The 14827-nt window shown below is 37.0% G+C and overlaps 2 pseudogenes; both read right to left on the bottom strand.

Moving 5' to 3' along the window:
- Positions 1-1324: 1324 nt before the first annotated feature.
- On the bottom strand, positions 1325-2861 carry LOC119996834 (annotated as a pseudogene).
- LOC119997983 lies at positions 2794-13395 on the bottom strand (annotated as a pseudogene).
- Between the last annotated feature and the right edge of the window lie 1432 nt (positions 13396-14827).

The following is a 14827-nucleotide window of genomic DNA, read 5'->3' as shown; positions in this document are numbered from 1 at the left end:
TTGATAGCATCCATTTCTTGATCGGTAGGCATTTAAGGTTTTCTGACTTTTTCTCGGAAAGCTTTGAATAAGATGAGTCTCGGGACTCTCTTTGTATCAAGTTGGCATTCTCCCCTGCAAAATGCCAAAGTAGAGATATAACCAATACAAGTAATCACAGAAATCTTACGTTGCAATATTGGCTGGCCTGATCTTTCATCAATCAAAGGACAATATATAAGTGATATCACTGCCAAATTCGATCAATCAGAATCTATCTACACAACATCTTAAGACAACAGAGACTGCACAACATTTCAATGCAATATGTAACTTCAGTTCAGACTTCTGATATCATTGTTTGAACCAGAAGAGCTCATGTAGAGATGGTCAAATTACCTTCAGCGTTTGGTAGCACCGATACAATTAAATATCATCGACTAACTTAGCCTAATTGTGAGATTCAGAACCAGACATGTGGTTTTGTGTATTAGTCTTCAGACTAACATCTAACAATGAGAAGTAAATTTCCAAAGAAATCCAGTTGCATCTTCTGTTAGGTAAAAAGATGAGCAAATATAGTTATTGCCAATGCCGAAAATTTGATTTCAATCTGTTAACCATAAAGCTTGTTGAGTGTGAAATATCTTCATTGGAGAACTTTAGAAAACCACATTGCAGGCATGTTCAAGCTTCTGAACTAATCAAAACTCCACTGCTAATCCGGGTAAAAAAAAGGAACTGGAAACACACTGAATTAACACTCCAATCCCATCTCAACTTTAAAGCACAATAAGATTTGGCAAATTAGTAGACATAGTTGCAGATATCAATGTATCATATCTGCTCTCTCTCAGCTCATGCTACATTCACCCTAACAGTATAAACTACACCGACCTCTAGACCACCAGTTGTGGGTTAAATCACCAAGTTACAATTAAAAAAAAACCTACTTTGCCTCTACTTCAAGTAGGCATACCAACTTCCTTTTTTATGAATAGCATAAAAGTTAAATGACGGCTCAATCACCTAACCACAGAGTAAACCAGAAGGCATTGGTGATGACTGGCTTTTCTTCTCGGGGAACTAATGAGTTTTATATCTGCCAATTACAAATCAAACGATCATACCTTCAAATTCCAATACCCAGAAACATAATCCCCAATAACAATTTAAGCATAACAGAGATTATCATCAAAGAAAACCAATGTTCAAACGAGAAAGGATACAAAAATTAGTAATTGGAATGATCAATATACACCCAAAAAAACAAAAGCTATCAGCCTATCACTTGTACCTGTCAATCCAATTAGGGGGAAAAAAATAAAAGAAAAACATAAGTACCTCAAATGGATGCCAGATTGGTCCGCAAGGAACCCTTGCCCCTACAGGTAGGAACTTCCTGGAACTGCTTAGCAGGCAATTTCTCAGTACAAAGCCCCAACATAGAACTCAAGCATGCCTGCATCCTTATCAACCTCAATCCCAGTCACAGGCAACCAGAGGAAGAGCTTCTTGGCCTGGATTCCTGATACATCATGAACAGCTCCATAAGTCAACCTCCCTTTGATTATCTTGTCATACCAGACCAGCTGATCAAATTGAACATAAACATGGTGCCTCAAGATGGATTGTGAATGATCCGGTGTCGTCTTCGAGAGTGTAGGATTTGGCATTGGCCGGAATGAGGCCTCTGGGGAAGCCGTACTGAGGGAGGAGGTCGTGGACGTCATTGACAGCGAAGAGAGGGGAAATCGGATGGTTGGGATTGAAGGGTGTGGAGAAAGAGAGGTGGTTAGAGAGAGAAAGATGAGAGAGAGAAGGAGTCGTGCCATTGAAGAGCCAGAGATGGACTTGGAGAGGGGCTGTCAGCTGTGAAGCTAATTTGAAAGGCATTGTGAAGGATATTATGGGAAACATAAAGCTGTCTTCCGGGTTTAGCTATGCCGATAAACGACACCGGATCATTCACAATGACAGTGACACAATCCTGATCGTATGCCAACATGTCCAGGAATCTCAACGTTTACAAACTACGGATAATAAAAGCAAATAAATAATTGATTTAACTATTAAGATTACGTATAATACATAATCACGAATTAGTTTTCTAATAGCAGTTGCAGTTGGTATGAAATTGGATTGGAAGTTGTTTAGTTTGCTGACCTGTACAATTGATTACTATAAAGAAAACTTAGGAGTTACATGTTCATTTATCCCAAATGTAACAATTTTTTAAAAAAAATTTAGGGTTGTCAAGTGGAGAAGAAAACAAGATAGATTACGTTTTTCTTTTTTCTTTTTTTAAAGGTAGATTACAGATTTAGGGATAATATTATTCATTTTCAAAAAAAATTTACTTTATTCTAAATTTCCATTGAGTATGTTTCATATCATCATGCTAAATTTCCATCGAGTATGTTCCATATCACCATGGATAGAATCATAGAAGTGAAATGAAAACCAAGTTTTGTTTTGTTTGTTTAGTCTTTTTTTTTCCTTTTTATTTGGACTTCATTTCTTGGAAGCAACGATGAAGCCCCCACGTTAGCATATATTGTACAGGAATAGATTGTTCGTATATACAAAACGGCAGGATGAGAGTTTTACCAAGACAAGACATTTGAGCAACCAATAACCAAATTCAGAGGCAGTTAATCAAATTAGGTGCAACATTTGATCACTCACTAATAAAAACAAAATCAAGAGTCTCTGGGATAACTGGGATGGTAATCATGGTATTGACCCTTTTGAGTCGTTAATATATTTTTCGCCTCTTTTCTTTTTCATATTTTTTTGGGCCTTTCGCCCTTCTTTTTTATCATAGGCCCAACCACAACAACCCACACAGCCTTTGGCCCAAACCAGTGATGATGGCTCATGGAACAAATTTGTATGGGTTGAATGTACAAAGCCTACCCTTTCCTCACACTCTCCTAGTCCCTCCCTTTCTCTTCTTTATTTTTAGTTACAACCGGAGTTCTGAAGACATCAAGAACTGATGCTTCATTGTTGGCCTCCAGTATAACCAACTACAGCACGTTGTCGGATGTAATTCAGTCATATGCCTGCACATAATAATGGAATGGACCTTCATATTCTCACAGCCCGGACATCATTTTGTCCAAATGCAGTTCCACAGCCAGGGCATTTCCGATGACGGATCTCTAAATTCCTTTGGATGCATTGATTGCAGAACAGATGATAGCATTTCAAGATTACCACCTGCCAAAAATACAAAGCACACAGACCAACAACAAGCATATCACTAGGCATGTAGCTTTGAAAATTCTGTCTAGCCTAATGCACTGTTGAGATATGTAGGAATGGAGAACCATTCCGAATGTAATCAAGAGACTCTCAAGAAACAGCATAAGGATTCGCAAAGAGGTTCAAAATCGAAATGATTATATACCTCCTTTGGCCGGTCAAAACACACACCACATTTGGAGAATAGCTTTGCAGTCCTTAATTTCATCCTGGAGTTTCTGGATTGCTGCCTCGCCACTTTCAGAGCGCAAATCAGCCATCTCCCTATTCAATTCCATAAGCTCTTCCTCGAGCTTTTCCCTTTCAGATCTACATTAGCAAACCACGATTAGCTCCACATAATTTTGCAGTAAGAAAAGTGAGTATGAAAAGTAGAAGAAAAGGGTGTTCCAATTTTTGCTTTGGAGGAAGGGGGTGGTGTCGTGGAGTTTTAGAGTGCAGATCCATATTCAGGCTCAATCAAAGGAAGTGCGAGTGTTAGAGCTACTCACTCCAACACAATCCACAACCAACAAAACTCTCTTACATTGGAATTATAAACTCCTGTAGCAGGGTCAGATGAACATGCACTCCCACTGATGGGATAGTTTCCACTAGTCCTGGATGCCTATTGCCTAGCCTCACTAAATGCAGCTTTGCAGGCACTGGCAGGTCATAAGTTACTGAGATTGCATTGAACTATTCCCATGACAAACAGTATGATAAGTAGGAATCGCATTGAACTATTTCCATGGCAGGCAGTATGATAAGTAGGAATAACTACAATATATAGTAGCCAAATGAAATAAATATATCGGACATAAATAACAAATAAAATTCAAAGAGGACAGGAGAGGTACATGCCTATAAATGGAATCAAATAGCTAACACTGGCATGTGAAACAAATTACATTTATGTTCATCTCCTAAATTATAATCATGAATTGCACAACCCAATATCAGAAGCATCACACTAACATACAAAGAGAAATCAGGGGGACTAAGCTTACCTTTCCACTGTTTAGTTCGGTTTGGAATTTATCTGTGTTCCGCTTGAGCTGCTCATATTCCCTTTCAGAAGAAGCAACAGCAGATTTTAGCCACTTCATCTCCTTCTCAGCATCCATCAATTCCCACCTTGCAGCTTCAAGGCCGATTGAGAGATGTCTATCTTCTTCAGTAGATTTGATTGACTCCGTCATGACAACTTTCATCTGCAAGATTCAACTACCAAATGATTAAATATAACAGCAATTTTTTTAAGAAAAAATGAAGTTGACTACAAAGTGTACAGACATATTACCTGCTCCTCTGAGCGAGCTATCCTCGTTTTGAAAGATTCAACCGATGCATTAACTTGCTGAAGTTGCTTTGCTAGTGTCTGTTTCTCAGAATGTAGAAAGCTGAGCGCCTGCTTCGTCTTCACACTCTCAGAAACAAGCTGCATCATCGAAACCGTGAAATGATAAGGAACTAACTGAAGCATCTCCTTGATGATGAAACATATGATATATCATTGACACCAAACAAATGCCAGGTCAGAATGCAGACCTTGATATTATATTCATCCCTCCCAGTCACCTGCTGCAGTAGATTTTGGTGTTGTGTCTGCATATCTTCATATGCTTGACCAATGGTCTGGAAAATGAGAGAGAGGAGTGGGGGGAATCCAGAAAGAGAAGATGATGGTAAGTTCTAAAACACAGAATTCCTGGAATGTAACAAAACCGAAATTTAAAACTTGGATAAATAAGCATAAAAGCATGCCTCCATTTCAGAAATATATGCATTTGCTTCTCCCTCTTTAATTTTAATAGCTTCTGTCAGCTCCAAAACATCCCTGAAGAAGTGGTAGCATACGTTCGTTCAGAAACTGTAATAAGCGTTCAAGAAAATCTCTGGCAAAATTGAGAAGTGAAAAAGGAAAGAATAAAATCAATATCCGAACGGAACGGATTCAAACTTCTCCTAGAATAGTTTCCAGTGCGAAATGAAATTCTTAGGATATATATCTCAGTTCGGTACACAAACAACTTTAACACGTACAAAACAGTATGCTCTCTCTCTAACTGCTTTCTCTCATAATGTACATTATGAATAGGACAACTCGATATTATGTATAGATATTGACATAAAAACAGCTGCAACATTTGCAATGATATCAATGCCCGCAACATAACAACAGTAATAAATACCTTATTTTAAAATAATTAGCTGATAACACAAAAAAAAGGAAAAATAATGATGGTAATATTTACATGCTGGAATAGTTTCGCTAAACAGTTGCATGACTCCAGTCATAGATGGAGGTTCAATAAGAAATTACACTTGCCTAGATCAGGAATGCAATGTTTGCAATTTTGTGATAAAATCTATTTCAGGTGAACATATGAATGCCTTGGCAAACATTTATAGAGCCTTCAAATACAGAAGATATCAATCATCTTACTTAAGTGAAACATATTTTAGTAGCAAAAACATCATCTGATAAAGAAAGAAACTGGATAAAGATATCAATCATTTTTTAATTTACCCTAAACTTTCAAGTAAAAACATAAGAATCAAAATTTTGCCAGGCCAATCAGCATCTATTGCAAAGCAAGACAAAATAATCTTAGTGCAGCTATAAAACCTAACAGAACATAACTTTCAAGTTTTTCCTAATAAAAGAAACTACCGCTCAGAAGCATCCCAGTTTGGCTCTCAATTCAGCTATCTCAGCTTCAGTAGCAGAAAGTCTTTGTTCGCAAGCAGCCTCAGCCTCATTAGCAGCTTTCACTCTCAACTCTAAACTATGTTCATCCAGAGCATCCCTCAAAACTTCAGCTTGTGAGTGAGCTCTTCGTTCAGACTCTTTTATTTCCAGCAGATCTCTGAAAATAAAAGCATGGAACTTGATATGGATTGCAAGATAACATACAAGAAAAGCAAACACCAAGTGCAATAGAGAAATCCAAATATCTTTAATACCCACACCAGGAAACTGAAAGCAAAATTGAAATTTCATTCCCAATCTCATAATGATGTACCCATGTGTGGCATGCCATGCGAATCAACTTATCATCACTAAGTATTTATCGCACTCCCTACACAAGGAGAAGCTACCTAAACAAACCATTATAGCACAACTAACCAAGTTTATACAGGTCTTCCTCGCAACAATTTTTAAATTCAAAAGGGTCAACATGGCAAAAGGTAAAGATAGCTTTCTGTCCTTTGAGTACCGTGACTTTAACAGCCGCGCCAGACCTAACTTCTCAAAAACTCAAGCCGGATATCACTTCAACTGTACTGATGTGACCATCAATTCAGACGGATCACTCTTTTGCAAATTGGTGCACCTTTTTTTAATGGGTAGGCATTGGGCGATTCGAGCCCTACCCAGTGGGCATAGATAGGACAATGCACAGTTACACCTATTACCATTCATCCACTCAAAAGGTTTAAGAATATCAGAGTACGTGACAAATATTGTTATTGTTTATAACCAGACATTACATTAAAAGACATATTAGTCATGCTATATCATGGCCTACAAAAGATAGAAGGAAAAAATCAAAAGCTTATTGAACTCGACTTTCAATCACATGAAAGTCTAATGGCATGAACTTCACTTTTGTACTGCATGGTGCCCTGAGGCCACTCGCGTCATTAGTAGAATTCTAGATTGTCCTTGGAAAGTGTACCTATTGTCAGAACCTTCCTTTCCATACATGTCCAAGATTATTTGAAGCTCCAGTTTTTCTTTCTGCATCTCCTCAATCTGCAACATTTGCATTCTCTTCAGTTACTATATGAATTTCACCATAGTCTAAATAGCTGCAAAACATGACATTTTTCTCTAGGATGAACAGTAAACTTACTTGAAGAATAATAGAGTTGCGTGCTCAAGGATATGGATGTCATAGGAGAACAGGGCGAAAGTATTATAAAGGAAAAACTTTAAAAAGAAGAAACCTACAACGAAATGTATAACTGGCGCAATTGATTCTGGAAAACATCTTACCAGAATTTTCAGAGACTTGATCTCCATCATCTGTTTCTCACATCTGTCTGCTAAGCATTTTTGTTCATTTACCTACATCACAAATATAACAATTTGAAGATTTAAAAGACAAAGACACTGCTAATGAAAGCAATCATGACAGTAACACAAATTTTACATACATTCAAATGATTTGCAGAAATGAGGAGCAAAGGAAATAGTCAGCCTCAGCCTAATCATATCTTTAGTCACAACTTTGTCCTCTTCCTCGTCCTTCTTATGAATCGATTATACTCATACCTTTAGTCCACTTAGAATATCCTAGCAAACAGCTAGCCTAATCACAGTGCAATGCATATAATTTCTTGATCTGAGTCCTTCAGCTTTGTCAAAATGACAAATACCACCCATCTCCCAATAAAAAGAAAATATTCAAAACAATTGACAGGGGGAAATAGAAGGAAAAAAATCCATATTCAATAAACAAAGCATTTAATCCATGATTCATCAACAATAAAGCTATCAGAAATTGGATGTAACCCATATAAAAACATTAAAAAAAATAACCACTTGTGACTTGACACATAAGAAAGTACAAAACCATAGCAACAGAATGGGACTGATACCGGCCTTAAACAAACTCTAAGGATAGGAAAGAAAAAAAATAATTATGCACTTAATTCATGAAACAATATTCTAAAGAACAAGTTTAATTGTTCTCACACTAGGGGTTTTTATTTCCTGTGAAAATAAACAGCCTTAGTCTCTTTCTGAAATTAATTTTCATGGACCAAACGAATGAGCAAAAGTTGAATGAAATTAGAGGCAAGAACCTACCTTTTCTCCCAGCAAAGATTTTAGTGATTGAGCCTCATCCCGCAGGAAAACTGCCTCATGAGCAGTCTGCTTCCAGCGTTTCAACTGAGCTTCCATCATTTCCATTTCCTTAGACAAAGCTGACGCCATTACACGAAACTCTTCTTTGATATCCTTTCTTCCCTAGAAGAGAACAATTTTTTTAAATCAGAAATGTGATCCTATTAACCTTTCAACAACTACGCGGAGTGATAGTGTGGAAGACTATATAAAACTTATCAGCTCAGAAGACTAGATTGAAACTAGTAGGATCTACAAAGGAAGTAAAGCTTACCCAATGCACAAGGGAACTAAAAACATGTTACACCAGAATGATGAAATAGAATAGAAATAGAAATATTACTGTGATACCAAGCAGCAATTTACATCTTACCAAAAGCCAAATATTTATTATATCTCACCAAAGCCTATATAAAATATATAGGCTCCAAACCACTCACATACTTCTTACGCCTTCAATTTCGAATAGTAAACAAAACACATTTACTTCCATCTCAATTCTCAACAGAACGATTTATCTGTCTGAACTTTAAAAACACTTACTAAACTCCTACCCTTTTCAAATGAGAGAGTAATAAAAACAGATTTAGCTATACTACCCAAGAAAGCAAATAAATTCCTTAACAATGCAGAACTCAACAAAATATATCAACTAAAGTAGTCAAAAAGACTGCTACGAACAATTACATGAAAATCTTAATCCTAGACCTTGCAAGTTCCTGAAAATTTTCACTAATTTCGCAACATCACTATTTCATTTCACCTGAAGCCTGGCCAGCTTCTTCCATTTCAATTTGAGTATCATTTTTTCCAATAATACATTTCTGCAGCTGAAGCTCCAGCTCCTCAATTCTAGACTCAGGATTGTGAATAGTATTTCTTGCTGCATCTGCAGACTCTATGTTAGCGTTCACTTCGCTTCCCGCCTCAAGACAAAAGGCATGTCAGCCTGAAATTACACTTTTAAAAGAAGCCCCACAACAGTACAAGCATCAAAGACATGAACAGACATTTAGACACAGTTTAACCTGCAGCGAATCTGTCTGTGCTTTGTATCGTTCCACTTCTGCGTTCCAGTGTTGCAGCTGATCAGTAACCAAAGAGTACAGACGTGATGAGCGTACATGCTTGTCATCCTTAAGTTCATCTGTGCAAATAAAACAGAGTACTTACATTAATTTAAGAGCAAGAAGCCTGAATACTCTTAAAGAGAGTCTACGAAAGAAAGAACTATGAATATCAGCTTTAGTGAGTATCTATACACCTGATAGGTGTTCCAACTCTTTTGATAAGACTATATTTTCTTCGCTGTGCATCTTGGAAGCTCAGAGAGTCGGTCAGCTGCAAGCATCTGTAACATGCCAAATAACAACTGTTCTGAAAAATCAACTGATATTGTCCTATATGAGTGAATTCCACCAAAAATATATTACCTTTGTTTCTTCCATTGACTCCTTCAATTCACGAAAAACCCTTTGACCTATCCGAAGGCTTTTCAGGTGACAACTTCCATTAACTGCCCAGGGGATAGGAGTCTGAACCCAGATGCTGCATCCTTCTGCATTTTCAGATTAAGTCAGCTTCTTCTACTTTCTTCAAGTTCAGCCATAATCTCTTCCAACTCACCTTTTCAGCAACGTAAACAGTATATGCAATCAACAGAATGATATAAGGTGCCACCATGAAAAGCAAGCAAGTTTGCTGGAGCTGAAAAAACGATTTTTGCCAGCACCTCAACTAAAACTGTATGTGTCAAAGTAACATTGACTTTAGTACATTCAAGAGTCATTCGAGCATATGTAGATAGTTGGCAGTTAAGGAAGGCGAGATACCTGCTAGGCACTTAATCTCAGATTGATCCATCGAAAGGTTGGTTATGTAAGTTTGAATCCATTGAGCATATTCATTATGTTTCAAGTGCAAGACATCAATGACCCTCGCATATTTTTTGCCTCCATCTCCATCATGTCATCAATTTTAGACAATTGTATGATGGCATCTGCGAATGTCAATATGTTATGATTACCAACAATCAGTAAGACATTCAAAGGCAAATTAGTCCTCTTTAGATTAATTAGGTAAATTCACCTGATTACAGGAAATAAAAATGTTATGATGAATTAACAATTGGACTTAAGTACTTAACACCAAGATCATCTAACCTTCTGCAGACAGCTTTCCAAACAATGCCTGGGCTATATTCTCAGTTTTTTTCCTCTGAACATTAATGGTTTCTTCAAGAAATTTCATCAACTCCATAGTAGATGAATGGCGTGAAGTGAGAGATTCCTCAACATATTCAACAATTCCATCATTTCCAAAGCTTTCAATAGAATTTGCCTCTAGTAGTCTGCAAAGAAACATCTCTCTGGTGGACAAGAGGGAATTGAACCTAAAAGGTAACTCAAATCAATATTTACAATTCAATGTGAACCAAAAAATTGAAGAAAAAAAAAGAGGAAAAAAAAAACTTCATAACCTCAGTGAATAGAAGGAATGACCAAAAGGGATTTTCCATAAGAAACAAATGCTAAGATTTTACCTCCAGAACAGTTTTCATGATCCAACATTTGTAAACAAACTTGGCCACCCCCAGCTCGTACTCCAAGCAGAATCAAATCATCAATCAACTATTTAGTATGCAAATAAGACACCCATCAGACAACATGAATCATGTGAAGACATAAAAGACCAAGAATAGAAAACACAAGCATACAACTTTTTTTTAACATTTGACCTGATTCCAGAGCTGGTTCACTGTAATTAAAATGTCGTCATAAGCAGTTTGTTTGTCTCTAAATTCTTCAATTCTGGCTTCAAGATCATGCAACTCATGCTTCTGAATATCTAACTGCTGAACAAGTTTTTGATTCTGGTACTGGAGAACAGCTGCATCGACCTGGAAAATAGAAAGACAAACTTTTAAGAATATTTCTCTTAGTATCATATTATGTCATAAGTCCCATAGCATCGTCCTCATCGTCAAAGCCTTTGTCCCAAACACTTATGGGTCGGCCACACGAATTCATAAGATAAATGAGTTTGAATCCATTATGTGGGTTCTCTTTCTCCATCCTATCCTGTCTAGAGCAATACTCTCCCCTAATTAGATAGAGTCCATGCTGTATGTCTGATTTGAAAGGTAGTCTCCCTGCTCCAGTTAAACCTTGTTACATAACCAGCATCAAGAAGTTGGGTGCAGAGTGCAAGTGTCAATATAAACCTACACTTACGTAGGTGCACACCCAAAGCAAAAAGTGTTGGGTGCCCATAATCAAATACGAACCGAGAGAAATGAGAATAGGCACATTGATAAATTTGCATACCCATTGCGCTTGATTTCAAGAAAATTCCACCAAAAATTATAAATTAGTGCTGCCTCACCCTCTTACTAATTGATGAAAGCCCATCACTGGGATCCTGAATTCCAGATCATTTTAAAACATAAAAACCCAAAATTTAATTACCGTAGTCATCATCTAAGCCTCAACTCCAACTATTTTTGAATTGCTTACATGAATCCATGATGAAAATTTATTTCAAGCTCACTTTGTGGATTCTCTATCGCCACTCAACTTGGTATATAGTTACACTCTCCCCTATTTCTAGCTCATCCAGTTTCTTAAATATTGCCTCCTTCCATGTGTTTTTTGGTCTCTACTCTCTCTTCACATCTCCTACTTGAATTTTTACCCCTATTTGCGGTGGAATGCTCCCCATCTAAACTTCATATGTGCCAATACCAGCTTGAAACAATTTTCTCTCACATTATCCCACCTTAGATCGACTGACATCAATTCATATCTTGCCTTTCGTAGTTTCCTTGTGTTGCCTCACACCAAGTGAACTTTTTCATCACCACTACAATCATTCTTAGCATTTCCTCTCTCCAAAAGCCAACATTCCGCAGTATATATCATTGCAGGAAGAATAGCATACATATAGAATTCTCCTTTAGTTTCAAAGTTATCTTTTGAGTATATAAAACACTAAATGCATTTTCCCACTTTATTCAAACAGATTTAACCCTATGGAATAATTCTATCGATCTTATTCGCCTAAAAAGCTTAACAGCATCAAATATAAAAGTAAAAAAGCTAACTTGTTCTTTTCTTCAGGAAGTTCTTCAACAAAAATAAATGGGGGTAATAGGAAATTGTATGTCAAAGGATCATTTGTAAGCAAATCCCCCATCGTATCATATAATGGCTACTGGATACTGCTTAAAGTCTATCAAATATGTATATGTCCAACACTACTGAGCTCAATAGGAACTATTATTATTTTTTTCAATCCACTAAAATGGGACATCTAGATTCAAACTCCCATTCCCCTCTTCAAGACACTTTCCAGGTAACCCACCTATTAAAACAGTAGCCTACCATTAGCGATAGTTCATTGAATAGTATCCTAGGTGAGCCAAAAATCATAAACATTTTTAACTTACAATTGTTCTCTAAGTTTGCTTACACTACCAAGCATTTTGTTTATTCTTCTTTTGAGACGAAAGCAACCAAACAGATATTAAGAACAAAACGATCAGGAGTAAGAACAAATGAAGGCTTCATCTTCAAGGAATGCCAAACAACTCAAAATTCATATGTTATACTTCTCCATTCCCCTGACTATCAACAAGGAGCTAATTAAACTGATTCTATAAATAAATAAGAAGCGTTTTGTTTATTCTTCTTTGTATCGTTTAGTAAACAGTCTAATTCTATAAATTAACTTCGAAAAGGCACAATTAAACTGATTCTCGTTCATTTATAGTCAGACCAAAATTTCAAATCATGTCCCCTGACATATAATTCCAATTTCCCTGATAAAGACCGTCAATTCCATTTCATCATCCCAAAATCCACAATCCAAACAAGAAAATAAAAAAATGAAAACCAAAATTGAACCAATAATAGAATGTATGAAATCAAAATAACACCATATACATTAAAGAGGATGGAGGGAATTGAGAGATTACGTTTTGGTTGCTGTTCGGCGAAGAGGAGGAGTTCCGGGCCATGGTGGGCGACACGGAGTTCAAGTTGGGACGCTTCTTCTCTGGCTCTGAGTCTTCCATTACAACACTGCAGCTGGAACCAACATTCGAGCTCCGTGAGCGGAACTGAAACCCTATATAGGACGAATTTTCTTTTCAACTAAGGAAGAGAAAATCTTAAAATCGGTCGAGCTCGATAGACACGAAGAGTCGGAAGAGACTTCATATCCAAAACATGACTGGGTCTGGGAATGCACCAGCCCATTGGACCTCTGCGACCCAGTTGGCAAAATCACGGTCATGGATGGTTCCTAGCTGCAATCGTAAGTCGTAACCTGAATCCCTTAATAAATAGCTAAATACTAACATGCAATAAAGCCATCCTCCGATGTCAGACTAACAGCTAGCTGAGCAAGTCCAAAAGTTCAGACACGGCCCATATCATGATGGATATTGAAGCATGTTGAACCGTTTGCTTTTCCTGTGATACGAATGTATTGGGCTTGAGCCTGAAATGAAAAGAAGTCTAAAACTTTCAGACATGGCCCATATCGGGATGGATATTCAATCATTGAATGGCTTGTTTTACCTTGTCAGGAAGAGGAAAGAACGACTCATAAAGATCTGTAATTCAGAAGTTTCACTTTCTGTCCAGCATGATTTTCCAGGAAAGTGAATATCCTTTGCGTCTAATGATCGACCTTCGTGTAAAAAATGCACGTCCAAAGGAATACCGACAAAATGAAATTGAAGTGTACAGTCCACTACTGTCATATCAAGAATCAAATTAAAAATGCTTTATGAAAGAAAAGACCACAAAGAAATCCTGCAGAACGCGGTAGGTGTATATCATTCCTACGTATACATCCAAATCACAAGGTGGCATATATTATTCACTTACTAAATATAGTGCTTAATTTATGAATACATGTAATCACAATACATAAGTGGAGTTATATATAAGGCTTTCAAATTCATTTATAGCTAATGTTAATTTAAGAATCTATTCAACTTGTAATCAACAATGATTCATGTGTTGATGATTGCAAACTGCTCCAACAAACTTGGGTGACATACATCTCTTGTCAATACTTGTATTCCCACATCGGATTGACATAACCCAACTGAATAGTATATCAGCAAATGTCCAGCTCCTCCAACACAAGTAACATGTTTTTTAGGCCTAAGTATTTCGGAAACAACCCAGGAGAACAAATCCGTGCAGCCCTTTGACCCGAACCTCTACTTGTTTCCACTTATTGTGCCTCACATAAACGAGTTCACGAGTACCGAAAAGTGTAAAGACTTGTAGTCCCACAACAGCTTGACATAATCCAATTGAGTGTTATTAAGAAAATGTTCAACTCCTTTCATACAAGTGACGCCTTTTTTAGGCCTAAGTATTTTAGAGACGGCACATGAGAACAAATTCGTGAGGCCTTTGACTCTGAGCAGATAATATCACTTTAATGTGTTTGGGCTGAATTTTCTAACATCTTCAATTATTAATCTGGATAGATTGCATATCCAAGTAAGATCTTGGTGTATATGGAGAATATAAAAATTAATTTGATATTTGTGGTCTTGATCATTTCTACACATCGTATAAATAGCAATGCAAGGTGAGTAATCTCCTTGCTCTCTTAGTATTCATTCTTGTATGAGAGCTTCTCAGAAAGTGTAAACATGAATAGACTCCTCTTCGTTACTCTCATTTTCTCCTTCATCCACTTCCATCTCTTCAC

The sequence above is a fragment of the Tripterygium wilfordii genome, chromosome 4 (assembly GCF_013401445.1).
Source record: "Tripterygium wilfordii isolate XIE 37 chromosome 4, ASM1340144v1, whole genome shotgun sequence".
Taxonomy (NCBI): Eukaryota; Viridiplantae; Streptophyta; class Magnoliopsida; order Celastrales; family Celastraceae; genus Tripterygium; species Tripterygium wilfordii.
Note: the sequence above shows the minus strand (reverse complement) of the source record. Positions and strands in the feature narration are given on the sequence as shown.